This window comes from Coenobita brevimanus, chromosome 30 (genome assembly GCF_032717465.1).
Source record: "Coenobita brevimanus isolate Jiangsu-jjx chromosome 30, ASM3271746v2, whole genome shotgun sequence".
In the NCBI taxonomy this organism is placed as follows: Eukaryota; Metazoa; Arthropoda; class Malacostraca; order Decapoda; family Coenobitidae; genus Coenobita; species Coenobita brevimanus.
The window spans coordinates 42,585,247-42,602,756 of record NC_136983.1 but is presented as its reverse complement, the minus strand read 5'-3'; positions in this window follow the sequence as shown (position 1 = coordinate 42,602,756).

Sequence of the window (17,510 nt, the reverse complement as noted above, 5' to 3'; positions counted from 1 at the left end):
ACAGGACAAATCAAATATCAGTAAAATACCCTTTGTGAGCGCGTGACGAGCGAGCGAGCGTTTGAACTCCTGTCATCATAATTTCATATTGGTGTAAACTTACAGCCTTTCTGGTGAGGTAGTTGGGCAGTAACAGAAGAATAATTGAGCTAAAATATTTACTCTCTCTCTCTCTCTCTCTCTCTCTCTCGCTATTTTTCCTCCTCCTCCGCTACCGGCTAATATTCCAACGCTGAGAGAGGCTTAGTATATTTCTCTTTCATTTCTTCTATTTTTTTTCCCTTTCCTCTGACGGCTACTTGTCCTAAGCTGAGAGAGATTTGGTATATTCCTCCCTTTTCCATTTTCTGTCTCTAACGCTTAAATTTCCTAAGCTGGGAGAGACTGGGTATACATATCTCTTCCAGCGATGATTCTCTCTGATATGATGCGTCAGAGGGGGATGTGAAGAGCATGCCTAAAGACGCAGTGGGATTGAAAGCCATTTTTTTTTCCCCTTACCCTACCTTATGTCGAGAGTGGTAGGTTGTTCCCGTGGACCTAGGAGGCTCCCTGACACCTCCGTGGGGTATTGAACGTGTATGTGACACCTTAAACCCCCCCCCATTCTAAGAGGTCTCCACTTAACCCCGCCAATCAGGTGACTTTTTATATTTCATTCTTTGCAACTTCCAGACGTTTTCATTCAGCTTCAGTGGACCTTTTCGATCATAGAGGGAGCCACGTAGAGCCTCAGTCAACTCTGCTGTTACAAATCCTTCGTCTGGAGCGTAAGAGGAAACAGCTTGGTGGCAACGAGAATAAGACTTAACTAACGTAATCGTAAAGAAAGGGCTTCTGTTTACTTATAATTTAATTTATTTCTAATCTGGACATCATCATTAACAGTCTGCGTCAGTCGATATCAGGGCGAAGGCTTCCTCCATCTTTGTTCCCTCTGATCTGTATTGGCTGTTCCACGTAATCCCAGCCAATCTGCCAACCTCATCTCTCCATCCTGTTCTCTGCCTCTTCCCTTCACCCCATTTCTTGAGTTGCCACACAGTTACCTTGGCTGTGCATCTGTTCATCTGGTCTACAGAAGTGATGACATACCCACGTTCATTCACATTTTTTGAGTGCAGGGATACTGTAATCTGTTTCGTAATGTAGGAAGAGCTTTTGTATTTCCTCGTGTGACAAAAAAGATTTTTGCCTTTTTAAATGTAATGCAATTATTTAAAAAAAAATAAAGGCATTTGAAGCTGCAGCAGGGCGTTTTTAAATGGGTATTCGGAGTGGAAGAGGTAAAATTTTTGTGTTATTTGTCGAAGGGAAGTCCTAGTAGGGTAATGAACACGTCCTTTCAAATGAAGGAAAGTGGGAAGTGGACTTAGAAGGGACCAGATCGTGAAACAAAACAAAAGAAGGAATAAATTTCATCCTCACAGACAAATCACATACATGTACAGTGAAAAACATAACTGTACTGAACAAAGTAAATACAGGAAGCGACTACAGACTGATTTCAGAAGAGAGTGGGAGAGGCTAATCCGAATCTAGCAGCCAAAGCCTTGTACTGTAGATTCACTTGTAGACTCACTCAGGCTGATGATGATGATGATGACTCTTTTAATAAATTCATCAGTTAATCTTCATGTATCTATCTTTTGCACCGTCCTGTGAGAGATGGCGTTGACAAAAGGACCACCATAGTTTTTGTCCCTGTTCAGTAACAACCATTCCCCGCGACACACCACCACCCTCCCTCCTATGGTTTTTCTTGCACTTCTCTTCATCTCTTTCTTGGTCTTCCTCTCCTCCAGCCACCTCACTCTTATACACTCTCCCTGTCAGTCTCCAATCCTCCGTGTACTCCCCCACCTTGTCCTCGGTCGCCCTCTTCTCAGTCAGCCACTTAACCCTTACATTGCTCTCCTGGTCAATCCATCACCTCCACTTACCTACCTCGTCCTCGGCCTCCCTCTCCTTCGCCTCCCACCCACCCTGACACTCAAACATTCTCCTATTTGCTCCACATGACCAAACCTAATCCCCACTTTTCAGATAGGGTGAAGCAAGGTCGAGAGAGAGAGAGAGAGAGAGAGAGAGAGAAATGGGAAAAATGTGCGAGGTCTCTGCATCAAATAGTGTGCTCAGTGAAGTGGGCCACACAATCACTGACCCATCAATCAAGCCCTGGAAATCCTGGCTCAACCTCACAAGCATCGCTATTCGCAGATGATTTATATTTTTCGTTTTTGCGTCACGTACAGCTGAGGGATTATCGTTGCTGTGACTACCACGTCAATATTCAGGCTCCTATGTCTCTGTTGAATAAAATCGTCTGCAGCAGCTGAAAAAACCGTCTGACACCATCTGTAACGATATAGACTTTCTCGATCATTACCAGATGGATGGTGACAGAATTTTACCCCTTTCACCTTAACTTGGCCCAGCTTTTCGTCCTTTTGCAGCTAATTTCACGTAGCTCAGTGGCAGGAAAAGACAATACTACGGTTCGACATCCTTTCCATTGCACCTCTTCGTGACTAGCATACTAAGCTAGTGCTAATCTGTTGTAATAACGCAGCATTCAGTATGGAGGGAGGGTAATTTATGCCAAGTTGGAGTAAAAGGGGTATACCACTCGAACTCCAGCGACTTACTTAATGGAATAAAATCGTCTTCTTGCATTATATATACCCCTTTTACTCTAACTTGGCCTAAAATTACTGTCTCCCCATTTTGAATACTTAGTTGTAACAGTACAGTAACACTAGAATATGGTGCTAATCACGAGGAAGAATCTAGAGAAGGGAAAGAAGTTGTATGCGGCCTTTTTGGATTTGGAGAAAGCGTATGGCAGAGTGGATAGACAAGAAATGTGAAAAAATGTTAAGATTATATGGAGCAAACGGGAAGTTGATGAAGGCCGTGAAGAGTTTGTACGAGGGTGCTAAAGCTGCGTGCGTGTGGATAGTGAACTGAGTGAATTTTTCAATCTGAATGTTGGATTGAAACAGGGATGTGTCATGTCGCTATGGTTGTTCAATCTGTATATGGATGGGGTTATAAAAGAGATACAAGGTAGGGCAGTGGATGTTGGAGCAGCTCTAATGAGAGAGGGCAGTGTTTGGAAAGTTTCTGTTTTGTTTGCAGATGTTAAGTGAAGACGAAGGGAGCTGCAAGGTTTGGTGAATGAGTTTGGGAGAGTGTGTAAGAAACGGAATCTAAAGGTGAATGTAGGGAAGAGTAAAGTTGTGGTTTTCGAGATAAATGAAGTCACTGAATGTACAGTGAGGTTGGATGATGAGGAAATGGAAAATGTGAATACATTTAAGTATTTGGGTAGTGTGATGAATACAGATGGAAGTTTAGAGGATGAAGTTTTTGAAAGGATACAACAGGGAAGGAAGTTTGCTGGTTCTTTACAAGCAGTGATAAGGAGTAGGGAAGTGAGCATGGAAGTAAAAAAGTCGCTGCATGATCGTATTGTGATACCAACTCTAACGTATGGAAACGACGCTTGGACCATGTTGGAAAGACACAGGTCAAAAGCGAGAGCAGTGGAAATGAGTTATTTGCGAGGAGCATGTGGTGTTACATGGAAAGACAGACTGACAAATGCGGAAATGAAGGAGCGTTGTGGTGTGGATGTGGATGTGACAGGAAGCATCAGGAGAAATGCACTGAGGTTCTTTGGCCATGTGGAGGGGATGGCGAGCGAGAAACTAACGAAAAGAGTGCATGTGAGTGAGGTGGAAGGGGGAGAGGGCGGGGGAGACCGAGGATGAGATGGAGAGATGGATTGGAGAGGTATATGAGAGAGGGGATGTGAGCTGAGGTGAAGACAGCGAAATGGCAGGGGACAGGGCGACATGGAGACGATTTGTTTGTGGCCACTCATGGGATTGAGGCGTCGGGCTACAGATAGATTATAGATAGGTTAGACAGATAGATAGATAGATAGATGGACAGATAAATAGACACTGCTTATGCAGAGTATGACAATATTGCAAGGATTTGTATAACACAGAGGAGGACAGTACGGTGTCATACACATAATAAATCACTTAGGAAAAGGTGTTAGGGAGCTTCCTTCACCGGCGAGAATACGGGCTCTTAACATCAACCCCTGTGACTTCACTTGTATTTATGCTATACTCTGTTCGCTCTAACTTGGCCTAAAAATGTCATTTCTCCTTCTTGAGTGCTAAGCTGCAAGAAATTAACACGAAAATAGGGTGCTCGTCACGAAGAAGTGCTGCTGAGAGAGAGAGAGAGGATGGTAATGGGTAGCTTGGAGAATGAATCGCTAAGGAAGAGGTACAAGGGAGGCTTCTCACCCCACGAGAATACAGGTCACTTCAATAACCCCTTCACATCGATGACGTTTACTTAGGCTCCTTTTGCCATCTCAAGCTGTCTTTATTTTTACTAGGCTAGATTGCTCGACCTTGGGGAGTTGAAGAGAGCATTCATTTCCCCTTGGAGTGTAAAAGATCTTTCCTGATTCAATTACATCATTTGGGGATAGCAGATAAATGATGATAATAATAATAGTAGTAGTAGTAGTGGTGGTGGTGGTGGAGAGGTGGTAGTAGTAGTAGTAGTGGTGGTTGTGCTGGTTGTGGAGGGGTGGTAGTAGTAATAGTGAAGTATCAGTGGTAGTATAGTAGTAGTAGTAGTAGTAGTAATAATAATAATAATAATAATACTGTTCGTCATCGTGGTTAAGGAGTTAGCCTTTTGATAATAATAATAATAATAATAGTAATAATAATAATGTTCGTCATTGTGGATTTCCTAGAGTATGCTTGCTCTTATCTGACACTTTATTTCAGGTGTACAGAATTGAACAGGAAGGGGCCAGCGTGGCTCCCATTTACCCATTCATGAAAACACATCTTTCCTTGGGTGAATAAAAATGACGAGAAAAAAATGCAGGATATGTTTGTGTGTGTGTGTGTGTGTGTGTGTGTGTGTGTGAGAGAGAGAGAGAGAGAGAGAAATAAAGAAAAACACACACACGTCAAGGAAGTGAAGTTAAAATATGGAACTAGGCCTAAATGAGTGAAGTTGTGTTTGAAAATTCCATCTATAGTTACATGAGAAATATTTATAAACACACACACACACACACACTTTGATAAATAAATTCCTTCGATTTACCTTATCGTGGTTGGCGCTTCTGTCCTATTTCGTCGTAAATGAAGGTTCGTATCCTTTATAACACTGAGGCTCTTATAACTCACTGCCAGATGAATAAAATCGTCTGTGTCATCTGGAATTAAATTTTTAGCGTTGTCCCGACCAAGAGACGGTTTTTGTGATGATATAGAGTAATTTTCAGGCTTCCATGACTCACTCAGCTGAATAAAATCGTCTGGAGGCAGCTGGATACGCGAGAGTTGCCCCCACCGTGAGAGTTAATTCAGAACCGGAACTGCAGTGCACATACTCAAATATTCAAAGTTTCTAAATAACCTCAAGTTTCTGCTAGCTGCTTAGACCCTACTTTGAACGGGCAAAGTTTAGGTGAATAGGAGAAATACAGACAGTAATCCCTCTAGTCAGGAAATCTGTAAGTAAAAAAAAATCACCGAATCTAAAGGCAAAGTTGAATCGGGACAGCAGGGCGAATGACACTCCCTCCTCCGTGGCTGGGGTGCGACTGACCAACGGAGCTGCCAGACCCCCCATTGACCGAGGTAGGTCGACTGCGCTGCCCGGTGGAGTGTTGTCGTACCGTAGTTCAGTCCCACGCATTCCTTGGCTAAGATAAGAGTATGATTTTATGTATTAGTTGTATAATAATAATAATAATAATAATAATAATAAATATTTTTGTTATTATTATTATTTATTATTATTATTATTATTATTAATATTATTAGAAGCTGCAGGATAATTACACACTACAAGCACATACAATCACACAAGCCTACACATTCATTTATACATATACTACATCTCCGTGTGTGTGTGTGTGTGTTAGTGTGTGTGTTTGTGTGTGTGTGTGTGTGTGTGTGTGTGTGTGTGTGTGTGTGTGTGTGCTTAGTAATATGGAAGAAAAGTCTAGTAATACCTGTTGCACTAGTGAACGATCATGTCAGCTTAAATGCATTTGTAGTGTACTGTACATGTTAAGCTTCCGAGTTTATATTTTGTTGGATCTTCATTTTAGACCTCTCCCGCCCCCCACCCCGCGTTTGTCTCTCTCACTAAACCCCCCACTGGAACCACCTTGTCATGGTGGGGGGCTTTTGTACCTCGTGAATTTGGTGGGCCGTACCAGCGGGGGGAGATTACCCCCGGACTCAGCACAGGGACAGGGCTGCTCATGCTGGAGGTGCCATCCGTGAGGGGTCAGACTAAGTGTTCTCAGGTCCACTGCCTTTTGGATTAACCCTGGATGTGTTAAGGTTACGGGAGTAAACCTTGAAAGAAAAATCCGTGAGTGGAGTCCCACGGAAGGCAGGGCTAGACAGACAAAGCCCATGACAGAATCTTGCAACTCTGCTCAGTAGATGGTCATCATGAATCATCATGCCACCATTCCAGGCTGGGAAGGGCCAAGTCATGTGGTGGTAAGGACTACGTGCCCTCACCATCATACAAAGTTACCAGAGTATATGGCTGTATACCTCTCCACCGTCTTTAACGGTGCTGAATCTTGGACTACGTACCAGCGTCACGTCAAACAGATTCAGTCGTTTCACATCCAATGCTACAGCGCATCCTAGAACTGACATGGGAGGATAAAGTCCCTCACTCAAAAAATCTCCAGCATGCCAAGTCAGCCAGCATAGAAACCATTCTGGCTTAAAAACAGCTTCGATGGGTCGGACGATATTCCGCATACCTGAGAACTGCCTTCCTCGCCAGGTTATGCATGGCCAGTTCCCTGAGGCACACTACAAACCAGGGGGACAGAAGTAGAGGTATAAAGATCATATAAGAACAACTCTGAAGAAGTGCAACATCACACCAAAAGATCTTGAATCAAGTACCTTGGACAGGAAACAATGGCTAGCCCTCTGCCGCGAAGGAACAGTTCATCTCAAAGAAACTCAGAAGCTGACCAGAGAAGAAAATAGACAACGGAGGCACAACCAGACCGATTTATCCCACCAAACTCGGACCTGACATGCCATCTGTGTGACAAAGTTTGCGAGTCCAGGATCGGTCTGCACAGTCACACACGCTGGTACCAAAGACAACGGGAGACGCATCAGTCTTGTGGATATACTTGGCGTCGTCTTCAGTTGCAGAGGGACGGCTTTAAGTGTGTGTGTGTGTGTGTGTGTAGTAAAATGTAGCAAAAGTATTGTATTATCTGTTGCACTATTCAACGATCATGCCAGCAGAAATATATTTATAGTGTGCTGTATCATGCTAAGGTTTTGAGTTTACATGTTTAGACTCTCTCTCTCTCTCTCTCTCTCTCTCTCTCTCGCTCTCTCTCTCTCTCTCTCTCTCTCTCTCTCTCTCTCTCTCTCTCTCTCTCTCTCATCTGAGTTTTATAAAGTCACCTGACGTTACCTGAAGTGAAATACAAAGCTCTTAAATTTCAGTCAAAAGCGTTAGTGGAGAGATCTTTACCCCTTCAAGACGATGATAGATTTTTTTCGTCTTTGCCCGCCATCAGACGATTTTACTAAGGAATTTTGGTAGCGAGAGGGTTAAGGAAGGTTATATCTCACCCTCCAGTTCCAAAACCTCCCGCCAGCTGAGGAAAACCGTCTGTAAATAGGAAGTATGGAATATAGAAAGCGGCGCTGGAAAGAGACTTACCTTTTCAACCTGATTATATTCATGTTATTATCTTGTCCATGTAGAGAGGATGGAGAGTGAGAGATGGACTAGGAGGGTGAGGTGGAGGGGAGAGGAGAAGGGGAGACTGAAGAGGTGGAGAGAGGGGGTGGATGGATAGATAGATGGATGGATGATGATGATGGTGGTGGATGGTAATGATGATGGTGTGGATGGATGATGACGATGATGATAGCGATGGTGATGATGATGGTGATTGATGATGATTATAGATGGATGAATGAATGATGACGATGATGATAGTGGTGGTGGTGATAGATGATAATGATGATGTTGGGTGATGGATGGATGGATGATGAGGATGATAGTGGTGGTGATGATGATGATGGTGATTGATGATGATTATAGATGGATGATGAAGATGATGATAGTGGTGGTGGTGGTAGATGATAATGATGATGTTGGATGATGGATGGATGATGATGATAGTGGTGGTGGTGATTGATGATTGATGATAATGATGATGATGATTATAGATGGGTGGATGGATGATGACGATGATGATAGCGGTGGTGGTGGTGGTGATAGATGGATGATGATGATGAATGGATGGATGGATGAATGAATGGACGATGATAATGATGATGATAACGATGATGGTGATGAAAACGATGATGATGATGATGTGCAACAAGTGATAAATATCCACAGTATTCCTTCACAGAAAATAACAGTAAATATAAAAGCCAGGACAGAATTTCAGAATTGTTCGGGAGATGACTAAAGATAACGCTTTGCCATAACAGGTGTAAGTTTCCAGTATTCTGATCAAATATCAGTGCAGATAAGAATTCCAATATTTTTCAACAGCTACGTAAACTGATATCTAGTTCAGAGTCACAGTAGTAGTAGTGGCGGTGGTGGTAGTAGTAGTAGCAATAGTAATGATAATATTAGTAATAAGAATATCATCATCATCATAGTAGTAGTAGTAGTAGTGGTAGCAGTAATGATAGTAGTAGTAGTAGTAGTAGTAGCAGCAGCAGTATTTGTAGCAGTAGTAGTGGTAGTAGTAATAGTAAAAGTAGTAGTAGCAGTAATAATAATAATAATAATAATAATAATAATTATTATTATTATTATTATTATCATCAATATTTCCAGTGAATGGTATAGATTTCCATTAATTTCCAGGGGGTCAAAAATAGCACATCTTATAATAGTTGCTGCAGTACGGATTGCCGCCTGGTTTTCTAGTGGGTTAAGGCGCTCCCATCGTATGCTACTTAGAAAGGTTTAAATCCGAGGAGTGGCTGGGGTTTATCGTTCACTTAATACTACTCAGGGACGTGGGACTGGTCACTCGCCTCAACGTTAGGACTCAGCAGTCTATCCTTGGGTTTCGTTGCTTTTGAGGGGGTTATAGAGGAGTGGATGGTTGATTGTAAAGACTGCATCATTCCTGCAATACACAGCACATTTCCAACATTCCTGCACTACACAACACAGATTTACAGTAGTACCAATTGACAACATTGCCGCAACATAAATAGCACAGACTACAAAAGCCACGCAAGCTTGCAACATCCGGGAAGGCTGGAGAGGGAGAGAGAAGTCTTAAAGTTGCAAGCCCAAGAACCACTTCAACTCCCTAACTGTATTAATTAAAACCGCCACATCCCCTCTGACTCCCATTTTTTACCCTGAATGAAAATGGGGAACTTTTTTGATAGGGTCTGTCTACGGGAAACAGTGAGGTTGAATTAGAATCAGACATTTCTCTTGTTAGTGATCAGATTAACAGTGGATGCTTGTGTGCAGATGCAAATAGCTCTATATAAAAGGAATTGGACAGCTATATCGATCAGTAGAGAGTCTTTATAACCCATTCACTGTCACTGTTATTTCTATGCTGAGGCATATCAGTTAAAGATGGCAAGAATGAAACTCAAACTCGTAATCACACTAGAAGAACATCCATATTCTCTCTTATTTGTTCTTTTTCGATTCGAAATAAAAATAGAACTTTTGTCTGGGAGTCTGTATGCAGAAACGAAAAAGCCGAATAAATTTCACCCTCCAGCCTTTCCTTCTTCAATCGGACACTGCCTTGCTGTGGTGAAGAAGCTTGTGCATCCCAGTGGTCAGCCGAGCAATACCATTTGGATGCAATGATACGAAGCAGGTTCACTATCTGTCTATTGCCAGACGCCATAATCCCGTAAGGGGTGGCCATTTGATTTTGAGTCATTTGTTTTACGGGGAGGGGCACTAACCCTCCACCAACCCACTTGTTGACACGTAGGGAGCATGGTTATATGGTTATATGGTTACTACCCAGCGTTGTAAATGGTTTCTTGGCTAACAGGAAACCATTTGGCTTGTCACTCAATGTAAAGCCACCTGAAAAGGAAAGAAAAGCACTAAGAAGTGACAGGAAAGATGGGAGAAATAGGAAGAGAGGAGAGCAGACATAGAATATGAATTATAAAGGCTAAGGAAGAAGTAGGCAGCACTACATCAAGTGAGTGGATGATGGTCGCCACCACCTACCACTGTTGTTAGGGATCAAACGATAAATGTTCCCCTTGCAGTAATTGCCTGAGCTTGCCATGCGATGTACCAGGTCAGATCTCCTTGGGCAGTACCGTCAAGCCATGGTCACTAGTACCTATTAGCGACGGAGTAACTGACCATGCCGGAGGTCACACTTGCTCCAGAGAAATGGTGCTAAAGTCATCCTGATATCACAGTCTAACCACCTTTGGAAACTATACCTTGGCCCAGGCTATGTATAGACTCTTCCTTCTACAGCTAACTTGACTTTTCATGTACAAATAAGAGATGTATTTTGTGTTATCATTGGTATTACTTTGTTTGATGGCCGCAGTGAGCTACAGAAGGAAACAAGAAAAGGGAACGTAGTGTAGGATTTTTCCATCGGTGAGTACGTAGGTGGTAATATTGATGAATTATGTAGTATACAGACATGGAATACGAACAGCCATAATAATGAAACTGAATAAGATAATGAAAATGATCTATGTCTATGCTCCAACATCAATCTGTGATGATGAAGAAAAAAATGAATTGTTTTATAAAGATTCAGAGGGAACTATGAAAAACCACAAAGCCCATTTACGTTTGTGATAGGAAACTTACATGTGGATATAGTTAAGAGGACGGTAGGTGGAAGTGTAGCTGGATTTTTTGGATTGGCTAATTGAAATGCTAGTGGCGAAATGCTAGTAGAATTTGCCGAAAGGATATATAAGGGTTATGAATACCTTTCTTTAACTCCGTCAGTACTGTATTATCTTTTACTCTTCCAACCTTCAGGCCAATTGAGTTAGCATAGAGGACACAGCTTTCATGAATCCCTTGAACAGAAGAGATCTTTCCATAAGCAGAATAAAAGCATCCGGAGGTAGTATATATGAAATAAAAGATACGTACTGAACTGAAAGGGTTAAAATAAAGACAGTATGTGGATATAGAAGGGACGGAATTGTGAAGCAAAAAAATAGACCACCTCACACCAATAACGTAGCCTGTATTGTATCCCTGTTGGCTTCAGACACTTTTCTTAGACTTAAGGAAGACTTCTTAGACTGTAGGTATTAAATATAGCTCTGCAGAAACCCCCAGCTGCTTGCGAGGCCTCTGAACCCCTTAAATGAGATGACGAGCATTGTGTATTTCTAAGTTCATTGTTGTAAGCTCTTGACGACTGTACCCAGGTTAAAGTTTTCCTGCTGGAAGGAATGACACGTCCATCATCAGCCTCATCCACAACAGAATGTCTCCCCTGCGTTGAATTAAATAGACAAAGAATACCAGGAATAAATAAGGAAGTATGGAAGAAGAGAGAAAGGAAAGAAGAGGGATGAAGGGCGATATTTAAGAACAATGAGAAGAGAGGAACAGAAACTTAGAGTGGGATGCGGTGGAAGAAAATTAAAAGTATGTGTCATATGAGGGGAAAGAAACGGAAGGACAAAGGAAATTTATGAATCTTCTTTATGTTCTTGCTTATTTATGTTTAGTTTTTGTGTTGATTTATTGGCTTTTTATGGTGCTTCTCTCCCTTACAAAAAGCCTTAATTTCATAATGCTTGATATGCTTTCGTTAACCTGCATTCCAGTTACTTTATGCTTAAATCTTTTGTGTTCATAATCCCTTATCATAAATCCTTATCTACACACATATCTCTGCTGCCCCTGTCCGCGAGTTTTGCATATTGCTGCTTAGCTTCTAGTATTCCACCTTCTTGTGATTACGTTTTTTTCTTTTTTCTCGTTTTAACTTACAATTTAAATGTTGTATTCATATTCTTACATTCCATCGTACTCTGCAAATCTTTACAGAGTTTGATGTTTATTTCCTTATCCGTTAATCACCCTTTTTTTTTTCTTTTTTACAATGTATCTGCTTCTCGATTATTACATTCTGTTTTATGATTTACGATTTTTTTTACACATCAGTTTACAGTCCAGCTTTTTTCACCCTTTTGGTTATCTTTCTGTATCTCTTTCTATATCCCCTCATCAGATCTCTCCATTTTTCTATTTCTGTCCATGATTCATAGTTACCTTGCCCGGACGGAGTCCGGCGAGATATTGATTTTGGTCGAGTTTCTTTGTTTGTTTGATTCTTAGCAACATTACGGAAAACGGCTGAATGAAATTACATGAAACTTTCTGGATATGTGGGCACTGGTCCCAAAAGAAAGTGATTAAATTTTGGAGATAATCGAGTGACCTTGAAAGGCCAAAATCAAGGTCACAGATTTTCAGAGGGCTATAACTTGGAATCGGTTGAAGATATATTTATTATTAAGGACATACAAGAACTCATAATATGGGCTTTCATTTGGCTCCAAGACCTTTGACCTTGAATGACCTTGAAAGGTCAAACTCAAGGTCACAGATACTCAGGGGACTATAACTCGAAACTGGTTGTAGATAGAGTGATATTTACTATTATCAACATATAGGAAATCCCATATGGGTTTTTAATTGGTACCTTGACCTTTGACCATAATTGACCTTGAAAGGTCAAACTCAAGGTCACGAGCTCGAAACTCGTTAAGATAGAGATACTGTTTAAGATAGAGATGCTCTTTAAGCAACCTTCTCTTGTTTACCATGCTACTCGTGTGTGTGTGTGTGTGTGTGTGTGTGTGTGTGCAGTGTCATTTTATGTTTATTTTTGCTTATCCAGGGTTATTTCAACATTGTTTGCATATTTTCTTAATAATTTTTCATATAAGTTTTCTTTAGTGATATTTATTACTTTGTTTATGAGTTCGTAACCCCTAATTGTTGCCATCAGCTCCTGCCTCCCTTCCTTTCCCTCTCTTCCTCCCTCCTTCCCTCTCACAAGCCTCATCGTGGAGGGAGAGGGAGGGGACAAGATATTGGGGAGGGAGTGTTAAGGAGGGATTAGTAGGGGTGATTATGTCTCCCCTCGACACCCTAATTGCCCTAATCACCATGGAGCTTGTAATTACCAAGACAGACAAGCGAGCCTCCCTCCCCATCACAGCGTTCTTGGCGAGGTCGCCATAACCATTTTTTTCATCTGCGCAGGCTGAGACCAATTTCACGGCTTCCGTCTTCCCGCTCTCGTCATTTTCATTTTTTCTCATTTTCTTCCATTTATCACACTTCAGTATGTACTTCCACCATTTTCAATTTGTCCCACCTTATCCTTATTTTTACTAATAATTTTAACCTTTTTCTCGCATTTTTCAATCACTCACCTATTTTTCTTTGTAATTTTCCATCATTTTCACGTCCACAACTCTGGTTTCTCATAGCATACAACTAAGTTCACTGCTTTGATCTTCTTTATTTTGATCCCTTTTTATTTTTTACATCATACTCTTCAGTTATCATTTTTGTTTGCCATTTTCATCCTTTATCATTACATTTTCGTAATTTTCTCATTTTTTATGAGTGACACAAAAAACTTAGGTACTGTGATCAAAACTATTTCTTGTTTTTATCTGTATATCTTTAAAGTTTGTATATAAACTGGCGCATACATTTTGGGTGACTAGGGAGAAGAAAGTTTTGTTGCAGTGTGATCATAGGTGAAGGTCACGAGTCAAGGTCAGATTTCATGGCATGATGTTTTTATGAATACCTGATTTGATTAGCATCAAACTTGGCAGCTATACACTGTGTGGGTCAGGAAGGAGATGATATGATATTAGTGCAAATTAATCTCAGGTCAAGGTCACGGGTCGGAGTCAAATTAGGTTATGATATGGTTGTGTTACCTGAGAACTTTTAATCTACTGTATTTTGTCACCATTCTGAGCTTTTGAATCCTACGTTTCCATTTCACCTTTAATTCGATTCTGGTAATTTTCGCGTACTAATTATGTGTTTTTCATCTATTTTTATCGCAATTTTCATTATCATTCACCTTTTTCCTTGTATTATTTTCTGTTATTTTAAATCTTATATATATCGTTCTTGCATTTTTTACCATTCTTTACCATACTGTTTGTTGTTCACTATTACATTTGTTTTGTCCCTTTACACATATTTGTTATTTACATTTACCTTCTGCTTTTTCCATTTTTCTCATTATTTTCCCCTTTTTTTCATTTTCTTCTATAATTGTTGTCTTTTTCTTATTCGTTTATTATTTTTTCAATTCCCTTATTGTCGCTTTTTTAAAACTTCCTTCTTTAATATATATATTTTTTTTCATCTCATTTCTTTTGTTATATATGTTCTGTTCCCCTCCCTGTGCATCTTATCATTTTCATTACACTGTCACATTCTTCCATTGTCATAACCCCGTCAGCTTCATCTTATTTTTCACTTTCGTCCATCAGTATCACTTTCATAAACATTTTCTTCCTCCTTGCAGCTAATTTCATGGCTGTCATCTTCCCCCTTGTCATTATCACCATTTTATCTTATACATATTCCATCTTTTTAGCATTTTCTTTTCAGTTCTTCACATTCTTTTTTTCCTCTTACCTTCGGCTTTCAATTATGTTTAATCCTTCTCTCTCTCTCTCTCTCTCTCTCTCTCTCTCTCTCTCTCTCTCTCTCTCTCATACCATTTTCTCACATCTTTTCGTCCCTTTGGCTTCTTTTTCGTATCACATCATTGTTGTCATAATGTCATTTTCGTGTTCGATAGTTATCTTTTTAGTGTCATTTTTTTCTTCTTATTCTACAATCATTGGTACTTGTATTACCTTTTCAGTTCGATTATTTTTTTCTTTAAAATTTCTTCTTGCTCATTTTAGACTTCTGGAAAAAAAAAAAAAAAGAGAGAGAGAGAGAGACACTTCTTTAATACTGAAGGGGTTAATGAAGGATACATCAAACTTAAATAAAAAAAATAGTAAAGTAAATATATATCACCTGAAGATAGCAAGAATGAGCCCCCCCTCAAAAAAAAAAAAAAAAAAAAAAAAAAAAAAGGGGGGGGGGGCATGCAGATTGACCTGGTTAATCCCATCACTACGATATCATGTCATCTGGTTTGTCGTTATCTTCGCTGGATTTTATTTAACATGGGAAAGATCTCTCGCACTGTGTTTGTTAGTGAAGGCAGATCTTACGTTTGTCGCATGGAAAGTTTGTCACAAGCTGAATTAAATTGTCTAGAAACATAACTAAAATACAGAAACACTTCTTTGGATTAAAGTACTGTAGTTAATTTGTTTTCGTTAATATTGTCTGATCCACACGTCAACACAAATTTCGTGCCTTTCATCCCCCTTCTCCCTCTACGTTTTTTGCTTTCCCTAATATTACTTCTTTCATCCCACCATCAGTCCAAGATCGTTTTTATTTTGTTCTTGCAGGCATCAGTCAATATCATGCACCTGAGGACAGACTTGCTGAACTGGGGATGATGGGTAGTTTATAGCTTTATCTCTTTCACTGACAGAGATCCTTCATAATTGCGATAAAATCATCTGTTGGTAACCCAAGTATAATTAAGAACACACCATCGCAATGGAGGAGTTTAAGAAGTCATCGTAATGAAGGGCTGAAAAATTATCATATTCTAAGGAGACTGTTCGAACATGAGAGGTTAGGTACATTCGTCATTAACCTCTTGCCTGTGAGGGACCTTACCTAACTTGAATAAGAGCGTGTAGTGGTAGCAAGTCACACACACACTCACACACACACACACACACACACACACACACACACACACACACACGTGTGTGTGTGTGTGTGTGTGTGTGTGTGTGTGTGTGTATATATATATATATATATATATATATATATTGCCAGACGCCTCAATCCCGTTTGGGGTGGCCACAAACAAAACGCCTCCAAGTCGCCCTGTCCCCCGCCATTTCACTGCCCTGCTCCCAACTCACACCCCCCTCTCTCATATACCTCTCCACCCCATCCCTCCATCTCATCCTCGGCCTCCCCCTCCCTCTTCCCCCCTCCACCTCACTCACATACACTCTCTTCGTCAGTCTTTCTCCCTCCATCCTCTCCACATGGCCAAACCTCCTTAGTGTGTTCCTCATAACGCATCCTATCACATCCACATCAACACCACAACGCTCCTTTATATCCTCATTCGTCAGCCTGTCTCTCCATGTGACTCCACAGGCTCCTTTTATATATATATATACCATCAAAGCCAGGAGGTTAAAATACGTCACTGTATTCAGATTTTTTTTTTTTTTTATGGATTCCTAACCGTTTCAGTCCGATAACTGGCAGTGCCACTTAATTCAGCCAAATATACCTACGGCCAGTGTCTGGCAGTGAATACGTTAAATAAGTCGGTATCTAACCCTTACAGGTCCAAAAGTCTGGCCTAAAGTTATTATACGTACCAGACAGTAACACGAAAAAAAAAAAAATATATATATAAGAAGTCACCGAAGTATAATATGAAAAGATGTGTCGTTGAATTTTAGTATGAGAACAAACCTAATCGGATTGTTTAAAAAAGTAATCGGATTATGAATAAAAAATTCGTCATTGGCACTTATAAAACGAATAAGTATGTCATCGGACTGAAGGGCATTAAATTTTGTCACATCATTACGATTATGATTATTTTTATTATTATTATTAGTAGTAGTAGTAGTAGTAGTAGTAGTAGCAGTAGTAGTAGTAGTAGTAGTAGTAGTAGTAGTAGTTGTTGTTGTTGTTGTTGTTGTTGTTGTTGATTTTTTTGTTTGTTTTAATTTACTTTATTCGAGTGACTTCCAACTGGAGGGGTTAGATGCAAACATTTAGTAGATACATCCTTTATTAACCCCTTTAGCAGTGGAGATAGTAGATTAAAAACAAACAAATCAGCAAGTAGAATAAACAAACAAGCAAGTAAAATAAACATAAACAGCAAGAATCACGTCCTGGTACTGAAAGGATTAATGTGTTTGTCGTCCCGGCTATTAATTTCACGACTTTCATCTTCCCCTTCCTCATTATCAGCATTTTATCGGAGGCTGTCACGCTCGCCTCTTTATCTTATCTAGTTCAGCTTTATTTGCATTATTACACCCACGCTGGCTAAGTAAAAGGGGGTATTAGGCTTTGAGAGACGTGTGTTTGTCCATGTGTTTATCTGTATGTGTGTTTAGCAAAATAGCTTAACCAATCTTTCTGTTTATCTGTATGTGTTTGTTAGTAGAATATCTCAGCCAGTTTAATATAACTTTAGCCAAACTTGGTGGAAGTGTTGAGGGTCAGCCAAGAGGTTGACCTATATTTTTTTTAGAACAATAGGTTTG